General features: G+C 42.1%; 1 long non-coding RNA gene across 2 annotated transcripts in view; it reads left to right on the top strand.

Moving 5' to 3' along the window:
* Positions 1 to 808: 808 nt before the first annotated feature.
* LOC119877035 overlaps positions 809 to 25,056 on the top strand; it is a 41,215-nt gene continuing 16,967 nt past the window's right edge. Inside the window, exons 1-4 of one of the 2 annotated variants that reach the window (XR_005370560.1) lie at positions 809 to 877; positions 17,603 to 17,871; positions 20,187 to 20,319; positions 20,474 to 21,200. This is a non-coding gene — a long non-coding RNA (uncharacterized LOC119877035). Of the gene's footprint in view, positions 878 to 17,602; positions 17,872 to 20,186; positions 20,320 to 20,473; positions 21,201 to 25,056 lie in introns of those variants that run through there. The other variant, XR_005370559.1, reaches the window with a different exon arrangement.

Here is a 25,056-nt window from a genome sequence, read left to right as displayed (position 1 = left end):
CCCTGACCTCTTTCCACAGAGAATTTGTGGCTGCTTACAGGAAGAATACCAAAATTTCTAAAGAATAAAATATAAGAACAATTAAAGATTTACAGATGTAGTGGGTATAATTTTTTAATTTTTTAAAGATTTTATTTATTTATTCATGAGAGACAGAGAGAGGCAGAAGGAGAAGCAAGCTCCATGCAGGGAGCCTGACGTGAGACTCGACCCCAGGTCCCCAGGATCAAGGCCCAGGCTGAAGGCGGCGCTAAACTGCTGAGCCACACCGGATACCCTATTTTTTTAATTAAAAATACCTCTGCTGTATTTTTCTTATTACAAAAGTAACAAAAGGGTATTGTAGAAAATTTAGACAATATAAACAAGAAGAAAGAGATTAAAAAGAATATTCATTAAATTTTTTTAATTTAAAAAATTAATAAAAAAAATATTCATTATCCCACCACCTGGAGAAAACCACAGGAACCCTTTATAGGATAGCTTCTCATTCTTTCTGTGCAAAAATATAAATATTTTAGTATTTTATAAACATATGATTATAACCTCCATGTTGTTTTTTAACTTGTTTTTTAAAATTGTAATCAACAATATATTGTGAGCATTATACAAATATATTTTCACCTATGACATCATTTTAAATGAATGAATAGAATTACATTCTACAGATATATTATAATTTTTTTTGATATATTATAATTTACTTAAACAATTACCTCATTACCAGGCAAGACTTTGAAATCTATTGCTATATTCTTTTTTTTTTTTATTGCTATATTCTAATAACCAGTTGGAAACTTCTATTTCAGATAAATACATTTTGGCTCTCTCAGCCTGCCGGACCCCTGGCATGAATCAAGGAGAAGTAGCTCAGGAGGTAAGAAAAAAATCTGTTGAACAATCATAGTACCAAAGCTATTTACTATTCTCTTCTAAGCACAAAAGAATGACTCTTCTCACTATTTTTTATCTTCTGTGTTATGTAACTTCTTAGAGTTTTGAACTGGGCTGCTCTAACATTATTATGTCTCTAACTTGGGAAATTCTTCACGGAATGAATAGTGATTCATCTTCCCAATGGCTTACTTGAACCAAAGTGACATGCAGAATGTTATAATAGAGTGCTGGGTTTCAGGAAGCAACCATCCTTGATAATAAATAAAGCAAGAACTTAACAGAACATTAACTCATCTTTGGGGTGTGCTCCATGAGTCCTTCCAAGAGGGTATCAAGATCCATCTTCAGAGATTATTCATGTGAGTTGTTTTCCGTGTCTCATTTCATTTGCTGGCACAGCTGCTGGACAGCTGAGCATGGCCACAATCATACCACAGGAGCCTTCTCTTCCAGTCATCCTCTCCCATACACACACTCTCTCTGCCCCCTCCTTTTTTGTTTAAGCAAAAGTCCTTCCAGGAGAGAGACTTTCACTAGTTGCCTTTCTCTTTAGTTTAGAATGTATATTACATGCATTTCACCTTCCCCTGTACATCTGATGCTCAGTCATCTGTTGTTGGCCATCCAGCCATTATTCCTCTTCCTTCATAGTAATAATATTCTATTTACCTGCGGAAACCATCACTCCCACCATTCTCAGCCACTTCTGATTAGACACTGATTTCCCTTCCCCCCGGAGGCAGTGATTGGCTCAAAGTTAGTCACAAGACCTAAGCTAGTCCAATCAGAGGTCCTTTGACAGGGATTCTGGGACACAGAGTCCTTTCTTTCCTATTTGATGGTACAGTAGTCCTCCTTACACGTTCCGAGGCTTCGATTACCCCAGAGGAGTAGATGATCCTACTTCTGACAAATTGTCAGAAAGTCAGTAGTAGCCTCATGCTGTGTCACAGTGCCTGCATTATTCTCCTCACTTCATCTCATTACCTAGGCATTTTGTCATCTCATTACATCACAAGAAGGGTGAGTACAGGACAGTAAGATATTTTGAAAGAGAGAAGGACCACATTCACATAGCTCTTAGGATGGAATGTTGTTGTAATTGTTCTATTTTTATTGTTGGTTATTGTTGTTAATCTCTTTTGGTGCCTATTTATGTCAGACTTTATCACAGGTGTGTATGTAGAAGGAAAAACATGTAGGACTATCCGCAGTTTTAGGCATCCACTGAGGGTCTCCAAACATATCTTCTCCTGATAAGAGGGGACTATGTTATGAGGAAGCATGCCCCACCCCTGCCCCCCGGAGGTACTGGGACACATCTTGCAACAATGAGGATAGCCAGCTTTAGGAAGAAGAGAGTAGGGGCATCTGGGTGACTCAGTGGTTGAGCATCTGCCTTCCGCTCAAGGCTGAAGATAGAGTCCCGGGATAGAGTCCCACATCAGGCTCCCTTCATGGAGCCCGCTTCTCCTCTCTCTGCCTGTGTCTGCCTCTCTCTGGGTCTCTCATGAATAAATAAATAAAATCTTTTTTTAAAAAAATGAAGAGAGCAGAGATGAGAAGAAACTGAATCCTTTGAGTTGCTGGATCAAATCTTGTCCAAGTCCATTTTACATTTGTTCCTTTCAAATATGTGAGCCAATAAATTCTTTTCCTGTCTAAGCCAGTTGGGGAAAGGTTTTCTGATGCTTACAAGCTGAAAGATCCCTAAACTAACCGATGCCATTTGTAAAGAAACTATAGCAGACTTTCTTCCAGCTTTCATCCCTTTGATACCTTTCTTATTTACAGATTCCTCCTCCTCTATAATCCATGGGGTTCCTGCCTGCTAAGCGTCCACAGCTGCTTCTCATTGCTGCCTTTTGTGCAACTCTCCTCTTTTCCATAGGTCCCAACAAACAGCCAGCCTCCCCTTCTTTTCAAAGCCACCATCCTCTTCTCCCTGGGAGATCTCCCTTCTCCAGGAGTAACAAAGAAATGGAATGCAGTCCTCCCCAGTTTCCTTCTCCTTGCCTTTCTTAGAAGGCAGTCACTTGGGATCTTTCTGACTTCCAAGAGTAATTGCCCAACCACTGGGGGACAACATTCAGTGAAACAAAATGGCAAGTGCGGGGTGTTTACATGGGGTGCAGAAAGCACTTGCTGTAGGACCTAGTTCCTGGATGGTTCCAGACTTTCTCCCTTGTTTGACATTAGATCATTGTCCTAAGCTGATCAGCTCAGGATAATTCAAGTTTATGCCTTTGCTAGTTCTGGGGACATTTTACGTTGCAACCTAAATTTGCATCCTCGGTTTTGCCGCAGGTATGGATTTCTAGGTCTCCTTAGAGGAAGAAAGCACTTCCTACCTCATCCCCACACACAATTACCTTGGTTGTCAGGCCACTCTGCACCTACTTCATAGATACCTCATCTGCCCTTCTACAGGAGCTGTCCAACTCTGGCCCTTGGAAATCCTACCCTACTATGAGTGACACCTATCTATGGTTTATTCCTTAGCACTAAGTCTCTTCCTTCATGGTAAGAGTACCCCAGTTACCTTGCAGGAGGAACCTTCTCCCTCATGTAGTCATGTAGTTTGGGCAGGAATGCCCTTAGCTCCACAGGTGGGTTCTGATTAACTTAAATGAATCAGTAAAGCCCGCACATCAGACTACGGTGATTGGTTCAGGATGGGCACACGACCCCATCCTGCCAAAGAGACATGAGGAAATATTTGCTAAAGTTCTATCTATGTCTTGCAACTTCATGGATGCCTTCTTGGCTTCAGCCCCTTGGAAGTCCTCCCTTGTTTCCATGTCCAGATAGCTCTGTCCTACTTAGTGGGTCTCTCTAGTGCTTTCTCAAGATAGATATTAATGCAGATTCTATTCTTTTTTTTTTTTAAGATTTTATTTATTCATGAGAGACACAGAGAAAGAGAGAGGCAGAGACGCAGGCAGAGGGAGGAGCAGGCTCCATGCAGGGAGCCCGATGTGGGACTCAATCCCCGGTCTCCAGGATCACTCCCTGGACTGAAGGCGGCGCTAAACCGCTGAGCCACCAGGGCTGCCCCAGCAGATTCTATTCTAATGAAAGTTTAGCTCCTTTACCTCTTGTTCTAAACCAAGAATAGTAAAAGGGTTTTTATCTTGTGGGTCAGCTCTGATCCATAAGTATTCATTCTCTGGGATCTGTGCTGAGAAAGATTCTGAGGCTGCCTCTGGCTTCAGCAAGAAGGTGTATGATGATCACTTAGTAATGTCTGCCATGTGCATGGAGTGGAGAGTGACTGTGTACCTCATGTTTCTGATATCACTGTTCTAAGTCAGGGTCTGAGCCTAGCTCCTCTGGTGGTCACCACCTTCCAGTGACACATGTGTCCTTTTTTGGTTCGTAACTCTTACGGGTACACCCAATATGCTTTTGCTCCTTGTCTAAGGAACACATTAAGTTCCCAGTCCTCTTACAGACCTGAAGTGGTTGACCTACCCTAAGACAAATTATTTGCTCAACACTCTTCCTGGTTTATATTATTTGCTCCTTCAATCTGCTCAAGTCTCTGATGGCTCATTCAAGTGTCCCAGTGGGGGTTCCTTCCCCTCCTCCCCCAATGATAAAGGCCATTCTAGAATTATAAACTTACAATATAAATCTAGCTTAAGCACAAATAGACATGATTTCTACCAAGAGAACATGTGGACTGTTGAACACACAGCAACTCCCATCCATGACAAATAAAATTTCATCCTTTTTATAGACATCACCAAGCCAAACTTTATTCATTATTCTCTCCTTGAAACCACAGCAAAGTCTTTGGCGCTGTAAAAATTTGATCCCTGAACAAAATCCATTTGTATTGGCATTTGAGCCCTACCAATGCCTTAGCATATTTATACTGTTTTTTTTTAAAGATTTTATTTATTTATTTATTCGTGAGAGACACAGAGAGAGAGAGAGAGAGGCAGAGGGAGAAGCAAGCTCCATGTAGGGAGCCTGATGTGGAACTCGATCCCGGGACTCCAGGATCATGCCCTGGGCTGAAGGCAAGCACTAAACTGCTGAGCCACCCAGGGATCCCCTATTTATCCTTCTTTTAATGGGATTTCTGTCTTGTGATTATAAACGATTTATTATATGAGTATCCAGTATAGTGTATAATCAGTGCCAACTTACAGTTCATATCACAGTTTAGGGATGGATTTGTCTGAGGTATCACTCACGCTTGTCACCAAGATCTTACTAGTGATTGGAACAATGATGCAGCATTTGCAGAAGGGTGTCTAGTCTGTGGGCTCCTTACCTTATGGTCTGTGCTGTGAAAATATGAGGGGCCCAGAGTCCTCTGTGAGAATTAGAGAATCCCCATCTCAAGATTCACCTGCAGAGTCCCTTTTACCATATAAGGTAATAGGTTCCAGTGATTGAGACACAATATCTTCTGGTGGGGCCATTATTCAGACTATCACAGACCTGTATCTATAGAGGTCCTGTTAATAGAGGGTATTATACAAAGTGAAATGAGTCAATTGGAGAAAGATAATTATCATATGATTTTACTCATGTGAATTTAAGAAACAAAACAGAGGATTATAGGGGAAGAGAGGAAAAAATAAAACAAGACAAAATCAGAGAAGGAGACAAATCATAAGAGACTCTTAATCATAGGAAACAAACTGAGGGTTGTTGGAGGGGTAGGGATGGGGGGAATGGGGTATCTGGGTGATGGGCATTAAGGAGGGCAGGTGATGTCATGAGCACTGGGTGTTATATAAGTCTGATGAATCAGTGACCTCTACCTCTGAAACCAATAATACATTATATGTTAATTAATTGAATTTAAGTAAAATTTTTTAAAAATTTAAATTTAAAAAAAGAGCTAAAGGAAGAGTAAGGTCAGGGGCTGCTGGAACACAGAAGTAAGTGATCTATCCTAGCTTTGCAGGTTGGAGGGGACTTCCTGGAGGAAGTGACTTTTAAACTGGAGTTGCAGGGATGAACCCATGTGGTCAGTTTTCAATAAGTATTTGTTGAATGAATAAGATCATTAAACATGCTAGTAGCTTTAAGGAAAAACAAAATATAGGGGTCCCGCTGCTGCTCAAAAGGAACAAGCTTGGCATTACATCATTTTCTTGTCCCATATTGTAACTGCTGGAAATACGACAATGCTGCATACAGCCCACACTATTTATTTATTTATTTATTTATTTATTTATTTATTTATTTATTTATTTATTTATTTATTTCAGCCCACACAATTTAATGAAAATTTTGGAACATAAATCCTGGCTTTCTCTGTGGTGCACTGGTTATGATTTTGTCATGTGGGATCCATGCCTCCCTCTCACTGTGGTTCATCTCTAACTCTGCCACTTACTAACGAAGTGACCTTGGAGAATGTACCTAAACTCAGTGTCTCAGGTTTTCATATGTAAAGTGAAGTGATAAATGTACCTCCAGCACATGATTGTTATGGGAATTAACATAATCAGATGATGTGCATAAAGTGTTTGGAACACTGCTTGACACAGAGTTTATTTATGAGCTGATATTATTAGTCCCCCAGTTTTCCCCTCGGGAAACATCTCTTCCCCGCCTTCAGCCTCTGTGTTTCAGAGAGAGCTGCTTCCCCTTGACCTCTGCTTGCAGTCTGGCCCTGGAGCCCTGCCTGAGTCGGGATTGGCTGGCCCAATCTCTCCAGGGGGTAACAACTGACTTGCTTCTGATTAACTGCCCCTACTTAGTAAATCAAAGCTCATTTTATAACTTAACTGATCCACTTTATAAAAGAAAACACTTCCATAATACATAAATTCAGAATTGATGTGTGAAAGCTGTGTGCTCTGCTCTAAAGTGACAGGAGCAGAGCCAGTATTTTGGATCCACCTCTGTCCGTCCTGCTGAGTTCCACTCCTCAGCACTACAGTTTCTAGATGTTGAATCCTTAGCCTGCTGTCATCTTCCCCCTCGTTCTTTTTGTCCTTGTGGATGTCTACCAATTTTATTATTTCACAGTGATGTTATTGGGGTTTCAGAAGGGAGAAGTGTTCGATCCCCTTTACTTAACTGTAAAGTTTGCGAGCAATTAAAAGAATTTTGCTGGAAAATGGACAGGCAGCTTCACCCAGGGCAGCCCATCTTTTACAAGCCCCTGAACTACACCAATTTAGGTAGAAGTTACATCTACAAACCCCCGATAACTATTTTTTCAGGAAGTGTGAGTGCTCAGAAACCTTCACACTTCAGGGTGAAGTGTCTTGTCTTTAAAAGAAATAATAAATCACAGAGTAAGAATTAATCCTCGGGCTCCCAAATGGATGCCAGCTCTTTGTCAGGATTGATGGCCTGTTCCCATAGAGTCTTGGTTTATTTTTTGGCTTTGTTTTTTAACCATTGTCTTTCTTCACTCTCTCCTGTGTGATCAACCATGGAGTCAGGCTAAACTGTCATCTGCCTCTTGCCCAGTTCTCCCTCCTGTATCAACTGCCACCATGACCACAGAACAAAACCAAGGAGACAGGAGGACAAAATTCAGTCATCTGAAAATGCCTATTCAGGAAGTCCCAGTTGCTGACTCGTAGACCTTGCAGTAGTACATCTTGACATCGTAGGGGTCAGGATGAGCTGCCCACTCAGATAATTTTTTGTACATTTCTCCAGACATAACACCAAGTCCCCCTGGAAACCACTTACAAGCATAAAATTGAACAAGCAAAATTCCCCTCCTCCCATAGTCTTTTGTTTCAGGTACCAGTACCACCCTGAAAACTAATAACGGAGGCTGACAGCACATACACCAGCTAGATCCTGTATTTCTCTGTAAACTAACCCCCTCCCCCCGCCCCCAGGCTTGGGGGTTTGGGTGGCTCAGTCCTTGAGCATCTGACTCTTGATTTTTGGATCAGGTCATGTTCTCAGGGTGGTGAGATTGAGGTGGTGCTGGGTGCTCAGCAGGGAGTTTCCTTGGGATTCTTGTCCCCTCTCTCTTAGCCTTTGCTCCTCCTCCCTTCCCCTTGCTCTCTCTCTCTCTCTCTCAAATAAATAAATACATTTTTTATCAATGCATCAATAAATCAATAAATCCCACTCTGCCCCCCAGCCCCTTCTTCTGGGCGGGCTTGCAATGTTTAAAGGCCATAGCCTGCTGCAGCCTCCTTTGTGCGGCAAAGCAATAAAGCTACGGTACCTCTTTATCCCAAACTCTGTCTTTGGCTCTGAAGCACAGAGGTTGTTTCTTGACCACACTCTCCCTTTACCTCTCCCCACCCAAATACCTCATAATAAATTATGATGCCAGGGAAAGATCCAGATTCTGTGGAAACTAAGCTTTTACAATTTGGAGACAGGTGGATTCCTTCCTTAGCAGAGAGAAGGGAAAATTATGAATATAAAATTAAGTCCGGGGGCTCCTGTGTGGCTCAGTCATTCAAGTATCTGACCCTTGATTTTGATTCATGTCATGATCTCCGGGTTGTGAGACTGAGCCCCATGTCTGGCTCCACACTAGGAGTGGAGCCTGCTTAAGATTCTCTCCCTTTCACCCTACCCCTGCATCACTCTCTCTCTAAAAAAATAGATAAATAAATAAATATGAAGTAGAATAATATTTAAACTGAGAAGAGAAATTATATAGCAAATTACAAAATTTGAAAAGCTCACAAATGCTTTAAAAATCTAGAAAAATAATATCTTTATTATTTGACAGCTTGAGAGATCTCTTTAATACCTTTATCTCTGTATTTTTTGGTGACATACCTGTATGCACTTCTTTTTTTTTTTAAGATTTATTTATTTATTTCAGATTGAGGGGTGGGGAGGGGAAGGGAGAGAGAATCTTCAAGCAGACTTACCACTGAGCGTGGAGCCCCATGACTCATGAGATCATGACCCAAGCCAAAACCAAGAGTCAGACACTCAACTGACTGAGCCATCCAGGTGCCCCTGTTTATACTTCTTTATATGATAATGAATTTGTAATAGCATTTTCTATTGAAAGATAAATCAGTTTTTCCTTAGCATAATTGAATAGTTTTTTTTTATTGTTATATCAGAAAAGGTTTTTCAGCTTTAGAACTGGTTATTGGTAAATCATGTAAATTTTTTTAATAGTTGTCAAATTTGGGAAACCCTATATCAATTTTCTTTCATATATGAGCTGTAAGATTTCATGCACATTTCAAAGTTTTCTTGCACAGGAACTAAACATAGATACTTTTTGAACTGATGACTCTCATTAACCAGTTTGTCAATGGAAACCCTATTGTGCTGGTGGAATGTGAGGTTAGTATTTTAAATTAGATCAACAATAGATTACCAAACAATATAAAAGCCTACTCTTTACTTCTATTCAAACTGTATTTCTTCCTCTTAATGAATTCTTACTTTGGGTATAATTTGAAACAATTTATAATTTTGACTTACAATGCGCTTCTCAATGTCAGAATGGTTTCTATTGATTTTATTGCTTATTTATGACGCCCCTTCCGTTCCCATTCCTAACCCCATTCTATAACATGAGAAGCCTCTCACAAACATCTGTGGACATTCTGGTCCACATATTGAAGATTATCCATAACCTCCAGTAACCAGCCATGACTGGCCATCTCTTGGGCCTAGAGGTATGCATTCCTACAGCATGGTCCACTCCTAGAAGGATGGACTGAGGGGAGAGGCCCATGTAGATCCTGGAAGCAGGCTCAGGGCCATTTGGGCAGGGAATTCTAGGGTCCTAGGTACTCAAAATATGGGCAAGAGCGGGAGGGCATGCATTCTGGGTATGCATATCCTTTTGACCTTGCAGACTTCTCTTCTTTAGAGGAGGGGTACAGCAAGAGGAGAGCCTCTAAAGTGTGAGGCCCAGGACAAGAGCCCCTGTTGCCCAGGTCCAAGGGTAGGGCTGATACCCACCTCAATTTTCCTTTAACCAGATCTTCAAAATATCCACACCCTCTCCAGTTCCACCCTGGAACAGGAAGCATGATACAAATTTTACTAAAAAACAAGAGTGTATCAAACACATTCCTAAGACCCTTCTAGGGCCTTGGAAGGTACCTGTACAAGTGAGGGATTGCCTTAGTGTCACAATAAGCTGCCTCCGGATAATGTGCAGCAATCATCTGGCAACCTGGCACATTGAATGGGCACCAATCTCAAAGTTCAACCTCAGATTTAAATTTTTGTCCTCATTTAGAATCAAAGTTTTAAGGTAATCACTATGGTGATCCTGGGCGTGCATTCTCAGAACCATGCCTTGCCTTTGATTTGTTCCGTGTCAGTAAGGCAGCACCAGCCTGCAGGAGGTCAAGGGGGTGAGGGAGAAGCCAGTATAATTCTTTCCTTCCCTTTCTGCCTGGGGCTTCTCTCTGCCTCTAACTCTCACTGGGCAGACCTCTGTGCCTCATGATTCCAGCTTTTCCTGGGTGACCCTGGGTGACTCTGGGCTCTGGTAATACCACCTCCTCCTTTTGTCCCTTTAGCTCAGTGTTTCTCACCAGGAACCTTTCTGTCTATCCCTCCTCTCCGTTCCTCCCTCCCCACAACTCAAGGGACATTTAGCGATGTTGGGAAATCTTTTTGGTGGTTACAACTTGCATGGGGGATGCTTCTAGCATCTAGTGGATATAATGGCTGGAGAGAAAGGCTAAACATCCTATGAAGCACAGGACAGCTCTCCACAACAGGATTATCTACCCCAAAAGGTCACTAGTGCCCAGACTGAGAAACCTGCTCCTGCCTAAGATAGTAGCGGCTCCTTTGGTTGTTGTCCTATTTGGTGTTAAGCTCTTCTGTCATGTGTGATCAGTTCCCTGTATTGAATTCCCACTATGTAAACAGCCAAAGCGCCTTGTTTTCTTGGTTAAATTGAGTAATGCCTCCCCAAAGTATGAGCTTCTTTTCTTTTTTCTTCCCTATTCAAATCAGTCAATGATAATTTCTCTGCCACCTTCCCATGGAGCCTGGAAATTTTCATCTCCCATATGTATTAGTCAAAGTTCTTCAGAGAAACAGAAAAAATAGGATATATATGTAAGGATACATATAACAGATTTATTGTTGGAATTGGTTCATGCAATTATGGAGCCTGAGAATTCCCCCCAATCTGCTGTCTGTGCACTGGAGAACCAAGAAAGCCAGTGGTCTGAGTTCAAAGGCCCATGAGCCAGAAACATCAAGGTCTGAGGATCAGAGAAGATGGATGTCCCAGTTTAAGTAAAGAGCAAATTTGCCCTTCCTCTGACTTTTTGTTTTACTTAGGCCCTCAACAGATTGGATGATGCCCGCCTGCTTTGGTGATGGCTTTACTCACTCTACAGATTCAGGTACTAATCTCTTCCAGAAGCACCAGAAGACATATCCAGAAATAATGTTTTGCCAGCTATCTGTGAATGCCCTAGCTCAGTCAAGTTGACACAAACTTTTTCTTTTTTTTTTTTTTTTAAGATTTATTTGAAAGAGAGAGAGCAAGCAGTGGGGAGGGTAGAGGTAGAGGAAAAGAATCTTAAGCAGACTCTCCACTGAGTGGGGAGCCTGACATTGGGATCCATCCCAGAATCCTGAGATCATGACCTGAGCAGAAATCAAGAGTCATCTGCTTAAACTGACTGAGCCACCCAGGTGCCCCAAGTTGACACAAACTTAACCATCACACCATCTCACTGTTTCAGTCCAGACCTTTACAGTTTTTATAAATAACTTTTTATTTTTTATTTAAAGATTTTATTTTTAAGTAATCTCTACACCCAAAGTGGGCTTGAGCTCATAACCTCAAGATCAAGAATTGCATTCTGAAAAAAAAAAAAAAAAAAAAAAAAAAAAAAAAAAAAAGAATTGCATTCTGCACCAATTGTACCAGCCAGGTGCCCCCATAACTTTTTAATTAATACACTATTTTATTTAATAATGAGACTCATCCAAGTTTATAAAATGAGCAGAAGAAAATGTTTAAGTTTCTTTTACTGAATAAAAATATAGCATTCAAATTAATATAATCAGTTTCCACCCTTCAGAATACATTATTATAAAAATGCACTCAGTTAATTTAATATCACTATAAATACAAAATGTAGATTAATGTAAACCTGATTAAAGGAAGTCTTTGGAGATTCTTTTCAATTCCCTGTTAGGCAAAACTGAGGAAAGTGCTGTTTTTTCCCCCCCCTGTATTTTCTCATTTTTAGTATAAAGAATTAAGCTTATGGAGTGCTAAAGTGTCAAAGCAAACTTGGGCTCTCTCCATATCAGGGGGTGTATTCATTTACAGGATGGCATAACAAAGTACCCAAAACTGGGTGGCTTAAAACAATAGAAACATTGTCTCACACTTCTGGAGGCCAGCAGTCCTAAATCAAGGTGTCATCAGGGCCACGCTCCCTCTGAAGGCGCTAGAGAAGAAACCATTCCAGGCCTCCCGCAGCTTCTGGCAGTCCCAGGCAGTCCTAGGCTTATAGATACTCGCTCAATATTCCATTTTCCCATGGCATTCTCCCTGTGGCTTCACATGGCTTTCCTCTGTGTAGGTCTGTCTCTGTATCCAGATTTTTCCTATTTATAAGGACTCCAGTTATATTGGAGTCCTTGGCCACCCTAATGGCCTCATTTTAACTTGATTACCTCTATAAAGACCCTCTTTCCAAATAAGGTCCTGTTCTGAGGTATTGGGAGTTAGGACTTCAACATATTGGGGGGTTTAGGGGCGAGGGACACAATTCAGCCCACAATTGGGATTGTTTCTACCTTTTAAGACGATTTTTTGAGCTAGGAGACTTGTATGTGTATTCGGGTTCCAAAGATATATTTTAACTTGCTTTTCCCTTAAGAATTGCTAGAACTTCTATTTGAAATACTAAGTCTTTAGGAAATGTGTTCAACAAATACCTAGTAGGCATCTACTGTAGATTAGGTATTAGGCCAGGCATTAAGGATGCACAAAACACAGTCCCAACTGTAAAGAAACTCATAGTCTAATGGGAGAGATCAATCGGGAAACAATTCTTTTTTTAAATTTTAAAAAATATTTTATTTATTTATTTGAGAGAGAGAATGCACACAGGGAGAGGGGAGGGGAGAGGAGGGGCAAAGGGAGAGGGAGAAGCAGACTTCCCTCTGAGCAGGAGCCCAATCGGGGGTGGGGCTAGACTGAGCCACCCAAGTACCGCAATCAGGGGAAACAATTCTAACGCCACCTGAGGAATGCTGTATTAGAGATCCAAGCAGGGGATTTGTGAGATCCTAGACAAGGACTCAAACAACATGGTCTGGAGGGAGAATCAGGGCTGGGTCAGGGGTGCAGCATCCCTCAGGAGAAGGGCAGGGCAGCCCAGGTCTGAGAAACTGCATAGACCCGAAGAGCAGCGTTGCTAAGAGAGGCAGGCCCAGCCTCTGGTTGCTGCTCAGAAGTGGCTCAGGCAAAAAAGTGGGGGATGAGAGCAGATGGAGACCACGCTGGGAAGAAGCAGGCCAATATGCCCTGCTAAGGAGTTGGTGGTGAGCCACTGGATTTTGTAATCAAGGGAGCAACCTTATCAGATCTGTTTTAGAAAGAGATCATTCTGCAAACCCTGCTGCTGTAAAGGGTAGAGATTTTTTTTTCTTCTAAATGTAAAGCTCATTTCCTTGTCCTCATTTTACTAATCTCTCACAGCTCTTACCAGAGCTGATGGCTTTCTTCTTTTTGAAATATTTTTCTCCTTTGCTCTCTCTCACCTTGACTCTTCTCATTCCCCTCCAGGGTCATGGTTTCTCTTCTTGGCTGACTCTTCTTTTGTGAGTTTCAAGGCTCATGCAGGACAGCCTCAAGGTTGGGGCTTTCCCCATTCTCTCCTCTTATTTCCTGTCTTTCCTGATGATTTCATCTAGTCCCATGATTTGCAATTTGTATCCCAGCCCTGGCCTCTCCCTTGAGACGCAGACTTGTTCATCTGACAGTTTAATCCACTGCCACCTGGTCCCTATAGGCACCTCCAACTCAGTGTCTTAGACCTATTTCTTTCCAAGGCTTCTCCATCTCAGTAAAGGGTCCCACATTTGCCCAAATAGTTGGTCAAACCCCAGAGTCAAGATTTATCTTTAATTCTTCCCTTTCCCTCCTCTCCCACATCTAAATTCATCCCAGGGGCTTCCTAGTCCTACCACCAAAACATATATCTGATCCATCCATCTCTCCCCATCTCTACTACCACTGCCTCAGGCTACATCCCCATTGTCTATCATGGACTATTGTAATGATGTCCTAGTTGGTCTCCCTTCACATGCCCTTATCCATTCTGTTCTATACCCAGTAATTCTAATTATCTCACTAGAATTTTAACCAGGAATGTCATTGAGCATGGAACTTGACATTCTTTTTTTTTTGAACTTGACATTCTTACTAAGGCTTAGAAGGTCTTTTCAGATCTATTTCCTGCCTACATCTTTAATTTCACCATTCCAACTACTGTTCTTCCCTCTGTTCCTTGAACATGCCCATCTCTTTCCTACCTCAGGGCCTTTGCCCTTGCTCTTCCTTCTATCTAGAACTTCCTCCCCAAACTTTTTTCTGGTAATCTCTTTTTGCCTTCAGAAGGACTCAGTTCACAATTCACCTTCTTAGGGAGGCCCTCCTGGTTTATGCTATCTTAAAGGAGGCGCCCACTCATTATCAGATTTTTTGTTAGTTTTCTTGCTTACTTCCATCAGAGCACTTTTCAGAATATAAATGTATACTTGTTCATTTTGTTTATATATTTTTTCTTCCTTTTGTCTCCAAACACCACTCCTTCCTTCCACCCCACAAGTTAGGAGCCCATTTACAATGTTTGTTATACAACGTGATACTTCAGGGAGATTTCTAAATGCCCATATCCACGCAGCTCCTCCAATTCTCCCAGCAATGTACTTCTTTGTTTACATGGTATTATTTTATCTCCCCAACAATCTCATGGAGGCGGAATTACTATTTCCATGGTACCGGTGAAGAAACTATCTTAGAGAATGTAGATGACTTGTCCAAGGCCACAAAAATCACTAAGATGTAAAGGAGGAGGATTTGAGTCTGTGTGGTTCTGAAAGCCTCTCTAACTTGCTGCTTGCCTCAGTCTCTGGCCCTTAGGGGAGACAGATGGAACACAGAAGAAGCATACCTTACAATGCTACTTCTTTTCTTGTTTTACTTGACTAACTTTAAACATCATTCCCCTGATATTTTGGTGGATGAACATCGATTAGCCCATTATCCTTTCCTCGGGGAAACTATCTTCTTCCATACCATAGGAGTCCTGCTCAGCCAAATGATGCCAAGGAGACTAACACTGCCCCTCCTTCCCCACCTAGAGAGTACACATATGACCTGGGCTGGCCAATCAGATTATTCTGATAGGAGTGAGCATGTGACCTCTACTAAGCCAGTCAGCATCTTCTTGGGACTTTGCTGGAGTTTTAGGGACAATCATTCCTCTGGGACCATCGTTTATTAGCACCACAGTAGTCAGGAGCTGCAAGTGGCCATCTTAGTCACATAGGAAGATGATGCTGGAAGAGGAAGCCAAATAGAAGACAGCAGAGCTAAGAGATGGATAGAGAGAGACTGAATCAGAGACCTAAAAACTAATTTCAGCACTCAACCCTTAATATTCATTTATTTGATTATTTGGTTAACATCTATCTCCTCACTAAACTACCTCTGCAATAGTAAGAATTATGCCTGCTTTTGTTTACCATTGTCTCCCCAGTTTGTCTTGTCTCTTTACCAGTGCCAAGACAGTACCTGTCATAGAGTAGGTGGTCCATATGTGTCTGAATGATTGAGAATATTGTTTCTACCAGCAGTGTCTGAGCTCACAGCATAATAATATCCAAGAGAAATCATTTCTATCTCCAGCTTTTGGAATAAGTTGCATGGGCATGTGAGATTTTATTCAAATTGGAGGAGACTTGGGGCACCTGGGTAGCTCAGTTAGTTGAGCATCCAACTCCTGATTTCAGCTCAGGTCATGATCTCTGGGTCCTGCCATTAACTCCTGCTTATGGTCCTCGCTTGGTGGAGAGTCTGCTTGGGATTCTCTTTCTCTTTCCCTCTACCCCTCCCCCACCTCTCTCTCATAAATAAATAATCTAAAAATAAATATATAAATAAATAAAAATAAATAAAATTGGAAGAAACTTTAGAGTCATATTTGACCTTATGATGTATAATGGATCCTTCAGAAAAAAATTTAGGTTATAATGGATGCAGATTGAACCTGGGCAGGGATAATGCTTTCTGGCTCCTTTAGAAATGTATGTGATGTCTGAGGCACCATAATTTAAATTGCCTCTAATATTTCCATAAGCTCACTGTCGGATCACAGCCTGATTCATCATTCACTTGGAGGCTAAAAATAGAGGATGATACAGAGGTTAACATCACCTAGCAATGAGCATTTTTTCAAAAGGCTGGATGGACATAAATCAGAGGCAGCACGTCACTCACTTCTATCCAGTACCATGGGCTGGATATTGTTTCAGAATGAACTGGACTCTTGCTCTAAAATTGCTATCCCTCAGGAGAGGCAGTTTGAGAGGGTTTCAGGAGATGTGGTAACTGAAAATCTGGCCCAGTTGGCTCCTGCTAAAAATTTTGGACCACGCAGCAGTTCCTGATTGCCAGCTGCTTTCATCTGGTTTCCAGGGGAAACAGTTCAGATACTGGAAGAACTGTAGGAAAGGAAGAAAATTTGGAATTTCTCTTGAATTTTTCTGGAAAAACCTTTGATCTTACATTGTGTTGCAGCTTTCTTCCTAGTAAAATAAAAGATGGTTTATGTTTCCCTCTGGAGGCTGCCAGAACCCAGAGATTCTCAGAGGAGGGACATACAAAAATAAAGGATGCAAATTGTAACAGTGCTAGCAAAGGAAAAGAGAGTGCTGGCCTCAGACAGCTCAAATCCAAACAGCAGAATGAATGCAACTTGGCAATTTCTGCTCACTTGGGAGTAGGCAAAGTGCAGGACTAAAATCATGGATAAGGGAAGGAAACGGACACCCGGGGAACATGTAGCTGTGTTCTAGGCACAGTAGTGGCTATCACCTAAATAGATATTATCTGTTAGGTATTAGCTGCGTACCAACCAAGTTAAGTGTGACACAGAATGTGGTGTTACTTTGATAAGTTGATGTGAACCTAGTCTTCCTAGGTTGATGTGAACCTTTCTTCCTAGAGAAAATGGACTCTTAGGAAAGTTAAGTAATTCCTAAGGAGTAATTTAATGAGGGAGCATTCATCTCTAAGACTGGCTCCAAAGTCCCAACATCCTTCCTCTTACCACTACATTTTGCTAGTTCTCTGCATCAATGAGACATAAAAATGAGAGAGAGATTTGCCCAAGCATGACAATTATTCCTGGTCAACTATAGGTAGGAGTGGGCACCTGCTATGCAGGACAGTGATAAGAATAATTATGGGGCGCTTGGGGGCTCAGTCAGGTAAGTATCGGACTCTGGATTTCAGCTTAGGTCATGATTTCAGGGTCATGGGATCGAGCCATGTGACGGGCTCCATGCTGGGCGTGGAGTCTGCTTAAGATTCTCTCTCCTTTTCCCTCTGCCCCCTCCCCAAAAGGATAATTACAGTGACATGGAATCTTATTATTTGCTGTTTCGGGGGCAGTATAGTGTAGGGGTGAAGATGTGAGCTTTGAGGCCTGATGTTGCCTGACATGTCGTGGGTGCTCAGTTAATGTAGTCATTTTGTAACTGTTCTTCGTAGGCTCCCATGGTACTTAAAACAGTTCACGCTTGGAACATTCAGCCCATGGTTCATTGTACAACTTTCTGATAACACGCAGTGGCCAGACTTCTGCTTCTCGACCATAGAAACCTATCCCTCAAGGTCCAGAACCAAGCAGTCTCCTCTCCTGACCAGCCTCTATTTTCCATCAAAATCTCTGCCCACACCCTTCAATTTTTGAACTAGGAGGCTGTGATAGGACCATAGAAGCTTTGAATATAAACACATCTACTTGTATGATTTATCAGGTAGGTGGTCTTAGACAAATTGCTTACCTCTCTAAGTCTCAGTTTCCACCTCTGTGAGGTGCCTTGGGAATTTCTGTGATGATTCAATATAATGTATTTAAAGTACCTAGATCAGCATCTGGACCATGGTGGCCAATTAATCAATCAATCATGACTTCCTCTAGAAATATCTTATATAAAATTGATGTGTTTCCAACAGTTTTCCTGTTAAATTGATGATTATATATTTTGGAAAGCTTTAACTTAGGCAGTTAAAGAGTTAAAAAGTGATTAAATATGATGCCGTCATTTTTTAAAAGTTTAGCTTTAGGCTCTTGTTTAGGAATTTCAACCTGTTATAATGTAGCTCCCTCAAGAAAATCAGGTGCAACATAAGGTTGTCCTTAAAAATGCAAAGAATGGGACCTTTACAATTTAATTTACTGCCTATGTATATTATCATAACTTTGCTAGGTAGAAGCCAAACAAATGATTCTCTAACAGTGGGATTTCTAGGGATCCCTGTAGGTCAGAGGTCAGTGAACTATGGCCTATAGCCAAATACACCCTGCACCCTGTGCTTGTGAATAAGGACTTACTGGAGAATACAGCCATGGCCATTTTTCAGGTATTGCTTGGGGCAATCTTTGTGCTACAATGTGACAGAGATTAACAGTTTCAATGGAGACTGTGTAGTTCACGAAACCCTCTACAATATCTACTGCCTGTCCATTCTGTCCATTTGCAGAAAAAGTTTGTCAATCTTTTTTGCAGGCCAAGGTGGGGAGGATATATTTGGGTCCCAAACCCTTTTGGCAACAGGCTTCGAATTGTTTGCATAGCCTTTGACATGTATATGTTGTCTCCTACTATATGTCAGTAGGGTTACTGCTCTGTAGTGCCTAGGATGTTTCTTATAGGCTTTGAGTATGATTTATGAACAGGTTTAGCTCCACATCACTGTCTCAGAGCAGACCAAATCGTAATAAGTCCCAATAATTAGTGGCATGAATATGGACATTTGTTTCTTGCTTGTGAAACCATCTGGTGTGTGTATTTCCAGTTGGTAGGTGGCTCTGTTCCGCAGAGTGCTCTGGGACTTGAGTTCTTCCCGCCTAGTGGCTCTGCCCCATCAAAAGACCCATTATCCCAACTCAACTAAGTTGAGTCTCCAACATCCAATGTCCAGTTGTCGAAAAGGACAGGAGAATGTGAAAGAACATGATATATGTGCCTTCCCAGAAATGGTACATGTCACTTCCTGTCATACTCCATGGGCTAGATTTGGGTGGCATGACCACACCTGGCAAGGGAGCCTGAGAAGAAATAGATTTTGTCTCTCTCATAGTAGGTAAGGAGGAATTCTCTATGGGTGTCAAGGGTCCTCTGGCTGCTCCCTCCTTAGGTCTAGAGCTTTGGCTTTGCCACAGACCGCATCTTGCCAGGGCTTGGCAGCACCTAGCAGGTTATGCACCCACACTCTATAACCCCACTTCCAATTATGCCACCTGATGCTAGTGCTCTAACACCCAAGGTAGCTCCCTCTTCTCTAACTCTTGATTGCCTCTTTTTATAAATGTGGGCAATTAATTTTTCATAGAACACCTGGTTCTTGTAGCCCTAAAAGTGATAACAAAAAAGAGGTAGGTGGGACACCTGCCTGGCTCGTGGTTGAGCCTTCAGCTCAGGGTGTGATCCCGGAGTCATGGGGTTAAGTCCCACATTGGGCTCCCTGCATGGGGCCTGCTTCTTCCTCTGCCTGTCTCTGCCTTTCTCTGTGTGTCTCTCATGAATAAATAAATAAAATCTTTTTTAAAAAAGAGGTAGGTATTATTATGATTGTCATTATCCCCGTATTACAGATAAAGAAACTGAGGTACAGAACAATGAAGTCACTTGTGCAAAGTTAGTCCCAGGGGGTGCTTGAAAAGGGATATTTTAATCCCTTTGCAATCCCTTTCCCTGGGTGAGGATTTTATTCTAGAATCTGGCAAGGAGCATGCTGTGAAATGTTCCCCTTGGCAAATTAGCAATCTTTATTTGTCAGAGATTTTTTTTTCAGATTTGTAGAAACATTCTTTCCTAATTGTTGTTTACTAGTTGACTTTGTCTATGCAGAATTGTTTCTTTTCCCCTGAAGTTTGTACGTTTTTGTGCAGTAAAAACTGCTGGTCTCTTCCTTCATGTTTTTTCCCCTCCTCTCACTTCTGGGCTTAAAAAATCACCTCCCTTCGAGAATGATGATAAATACTTAATGTTCTTTTCTTATTGCTTTGTACTGTTTGATTTTTTACTACCACTTACTCTTATCCATTTTGAATTGTTTTTGTCTGTAGCTGCGGGGAAAAAATGAAGACTCCTTTAGTATTTGGATCAGAATCCACCAAAGTATTTATTTCAAACAGGCGTAAATGGAGGAAGCTAATACCAGTGACTGACCTCCAGGAAATTGATCCCCCACTGACAGTGGTAAGATTCTTTGATACAAAGCTAGTGAGGTTCTAGAGGGCAGGTTACTTATCCCAAGGCAAGTGAGTTTATTTTGCAGCTGTAGTGAGTGCGCCAGCTGCTGCCGGTGCACTAGCCACGTGCCTTCTCCTGGCTTGTGCCCCTCACCCCCTAGGTGCTGGGAGTTGGGGCTGCTAAACCTTCACAGCTGCCCCCTTCTCCAAAGAATTGCCCTCAGCCCAAAGAGAGCCACTGCACCCGGGAAATTACACCCATTCCTTGGGGTAACCAGCAGCCAGTGACTAACTGACACGGATGTACAAGAGACTGGCTCCCTTACCATGCTCCTGGGCCTGCACTGAGATGCAGTGTATGCTGCAGGGCTGCCTGTGGGATCGTTCTGAAGCTCCTCTCCAGCTGAGACTGCCTCTGCCAGGCTCCTTCTCCTGCCCTGTCCTCCCTTGCTCCCTTCCCCCGAGTGCTACTCCTTTAGTAAACTGTGTACATCCCAATCCCTGTATCAAGCTCTGCCTCTAGGGAATATGATCAGAGACAGTAAGAAAATCTAATTTTCTCTGACATTCTGATACACATCACTTATAATCTAAAACATGTAGCAAGCAAGCATGTTTTACAAACTTCATAGACGTTATGGACTCAAGGTTAAAGGTAATATGTATATATTTTTTAAGATTTTACTTTTAAGATTTTTAAGTAATCTCTACACCCAGTATAAGGCTTGAACTCACAACCCTAAGAGCCAGCCAGGTGGCCCTAAAAGTTATATTTTTGAAAGTTTTAACGTGTGATAAATTGTTAACTGTATTGGAGAGGTTTTTTTAAAGATTTTATTTATTTTTAAAAGATTTTTTAAAATTTATTCATGACAGGCACAGAGAGAGGCAGAGGGAGAAGCAGGCTCTCACAAAGAGCTTGATGCAGAACTTAATCCCAGGACCACAACCTGAGCCAGAGGCAGATACTCAACACTGAGCCACCCGGGCGTTTGTTTGTTTGTTTGTTTATTTAGAATGTGTGCATGTGAGTGTGGGGAGGGGCAGTGGGAGACAGACAAGTAGGCTTCATCACCTACTGCTATAAGGAGCTCGATCCCATGACCCTGAGATCATGACCTGAGTTGAAATCCACAGTCTGAGGCTTAATGGACTGGGCTGCCCAGGTGCCCCTATGTTGGAGAATTTTTTACCTCAAACATTGAAACTGTAATGATCAGGATTATGGGCGATTAGATTTTTAACCTAAGATATTTGACCATCTGGATGGTATTTATTGTTCCTTGTTTTTCTGAGGTTTCTGGGGCATAAATATTCTCTAATCCCCTTTCATCATTTTACTGAGAAGAGTAATAGAAATCCAGGATCTTGGATTCTCTGTGTACTTTTGCCCAAGAGACAAAAGTAAACACTGCCTGTGCGTTACCTACAGTTAGTTCCAGTCAAAGCTGAGTCAAACTGTGTCTACAGTGGCATGACTTGATTTTAGTCTCCAGACTATACCCTGCCCAGGCTAGAGAATAGTACTTCCTTTACCCTCAGTGGCTCTTTTCCAAGGCGATACCCTTCGGAAATGAACATCTCATTTTCTTTTCCATCCCAAGCTTGGCCTGCAAGGATTTTGTGTAGTCTCTAGTTCACATCTGAAGAAGCAGAGATGCCGTGACTTGCAAACAAGAAGGACTATTTCCACATTCAGAGTCCCAGGTTCCAAAGGTGCACCTCAGTCTGCTGTGTTTGCTTGTGTGTGTGTGGACTCAGCCACTTGTGTCTGTGTCCTTGATCTGCCAAGCAGTGACCCTCCCCTCAGTTCCTTTCAATTCTGTCTCACTCCATGGGTTTATGAAGAATGAACACTGCATGTGCTGTGTTTTGAAAATGAACGTTAATGGGGATCCCTGGGTGGCTCAGCGGTTTGGCGCTTGCCTTTGGTCCAGGGCGCGATCCTGGAGTCCCGGGATCGAGTCCCATGTTGGGCTCCCGGCATGGAGCCTGCTTCTCCCTCTGCCTGTGTCTCTGCCTCTCTCTCTCTCTCTCTCTCTCTCTCTCTCTATGTCTATCATGAATAAATAAATAAAATCTTAAAAAAAAAAAAAAAAGAGAGAGAAAATGAATGTTAACACTCCTGGGCTTGTTTTGGGCTTCTCTCTCTCTACTCAGAATACCTGGAAGATGGTTCAATATTGGTTTATTTGCTTCTTTGATTTAGATTGTTTCTTTTCCCCTAAGATCTCAAGGGTACTGTTCAAAAATCTTTTTTTAAAAAGATTTATTTATTTATTTATGATAGAGAGAGAGAGAGAGAGAGGCAGAGACACAGGAGGAAGGAGAAGCAGGCTCCATGCCAGGAGCCCGACACGGGACTCTATCCCGGGACTCCAGGATTGCGCCCTGGGCCAAAGGCAGGCGCTAAACCACTGAGCCACCCAGGGATCCCCCTCAAAAATCTTCTTAAGCAGGTGGGGGTAGAGGCAGGGAGAGCTAAGGGGTCAAAGGGTTAGTTGAGGAGGAGAGGAAGAAGCAAGGCTAGTGATTTTCTTGGGTTGGATCTGACCACTTATTTTCCAAGGGCTGTTGCATTTCCCCCAGTTGGGCCTGTCCTCCCTGCCCATCCTCCAATCCACAGGGCTGTGCAAAGAGAAATGTTTGAAAAAAGCATCAGAGGGGGCTTTAGAGTTGCTTAGACCTGGCTTTGAATCCACCACTTCCTATCTACTGACCTTTGGAAAGTTACTTATATGCTCTTGTATCTTGTGAGGTGTACTATATTATTTGGTCTTTGTTGTAGGTGGATTCACACTAGATGGACTTTTTCTAAAACCAGTTAGAAAAGAAGTTATCCTAAAATTGCAGGCACCCCTGCCCTTAGTTACTTGGCCACTCTGGTTTATGCTGCCAAGACCCAGACTTTTGGAGGCAAAAAAAAAAAAAAGGGACATCTGGACATCTCACCCCAGCTGCAAGTCACTCACTCTATCAAAGGCACCTGCCTCAACACTGGCCTCGCAGGGTTGTCAGTAGGGTCAAATGGCCTAGTAGGTGATATGGGTGCTATTATTACCAGCCTCTCCGTGTTCTAGTTGTATAAACTGAGGCACGGAAAAGTTAAATAACTTGTCTAAGATCGCATAGCTAGTAATGGACATGGTTAGGACTGGAGCCCAGGCACAGCTCACAACAGACCCAGATTTATAATAAATGCTAAAAATAAAATTATGGAACAGTGTTATTTTCCCCTATATTTAAGGTTTGGTTATTTAAGTAATTTTGCATCCAGGAAATTTTCTTAAAATGAAAAAAAGATATCTTTTGCTCATGTTTTTTCATTATATTTATCCCAAAATGGTATGATAGCAGGATACATAGTCTTTTTTTTAGATTTTTTTTTAATTTATTTTTTATTGGTGTTCAATTTACTAACATACAGAATAACCCCCAGTGCCCGTCACCCATTCACTCCCACCCCCCGCCCTCCTCCCCTTCTACCACCCCTAGTTCGTTTCCCAGAGTTAGCAGTCTTTACATTCTGTCTCCCTTTCTGATATTTCCCACACATTTCTTCCCCCTTCCCTTATATTCCCTTTCACTATTATTTATATTCCCCAAATGAATGAGAACATATAATGTTTGTCCTTCTCCGCATAGTCTTTTATACTTTAAACTGCCCAGCGTGATCAAAACGAGAGTCAATTTTGCAAAATTATTTGAGGGCTTCATCAGTTTTCCCAAGAGCCTCTCCTAAGCCTCTGGTACTCAAATAATTTTGTTTTGAGGCACCTGTGCAATTGGCCTGATTGTTATTTGTATATCAAGACACACACAGCAAGAGGAGCTCTGGCAAGATGAGACCTATGAGGACATACACTAGCATTAAGAGGAGAAAGGTTTGTTTGGGTGGGGACTCATTTGAAATTAGTGAATATTTTCATCTTAAGGTGACCTTTGCTTCCCTGTGCAACCTGACAACAGCAAGGACTTAGTGAAATCTGAGCTAATGAGGACCCTCTGGCCTTTCTCAGGTATTAACTATCCTGCCTTCTTTAGAGAATGGCCACAGCTTTGCTCATTTGATGAGGGTATTTACTGGTGAATTATTGAAGCAGACAGACTCTAAGATGGTGCCCGATGATCCCTGCCTCTTAGTATCCATGCTGTTGTATAATTCTCTGCCCTTGAGCATGAATGGGTCCTCTGACTTGCCTTTAACCAAGAGGTGATGGAATGTATGTGATGACATATACATTAGTATGTCACATGAGACTGCAATATCCCTCTTACTGACAGGCCCTCTTCCTTGCTAGCTTTGATGTAGTTGCCACATGGTGAGCTGCCCTAGGGAGAGGGCCACCTGGCAGGAACCAAGGGTAATCTCCACCTGCAGCCATCAAGAAATGGGCCCTTAGTGCTATAAAGCACAAGGAGCAGATTTCTGCCAACAGTCATGTGAGCTTATGTGTGGATTGGATTGTCTCTCAGTCAAACCTTGAGGTAGGGCTGCAGCCCTGGCCAAGAGTGTGATTTTGGCTTTCAGGGGAGACCCTGGCATAGAGAACTCAACAAAGCTATGCATGGACTCCTGACCCACAAAAACCGTGAGATGATAAATGTTTGTTGTTTTTCATTTTTTGTTTTTTAAAAGATTGTATTTATTTATTCATGAGAGACACAGAGAGAGAGGCAGAGACACAGGCAGAGGGAAAAGCAGGCTCCCTCTGGGGAGCCCAGTGTGGGACTCAATCCGAGG

Source organism: Canis lupus, chromosome 15 (genome assembly GCF_011100685.1).
Source record: "Canis lupus familiaris isolate Mischka breed German Shepherd chromosome 15, alternate assembly UU_Cfam_GSD_1.0, whole genome shotgun sequence".
Lineage (NCBI taxonomy): Eukaryota > Metazoa > Chordata > Mammalia > Carnivora > Canidae > Canis > Canis lupus.
The sequence above is the reverse complement of the archived record's forward strand: the minus strand, read 5'-3'. Positions and strand labels throughout refer to the sequence as shown.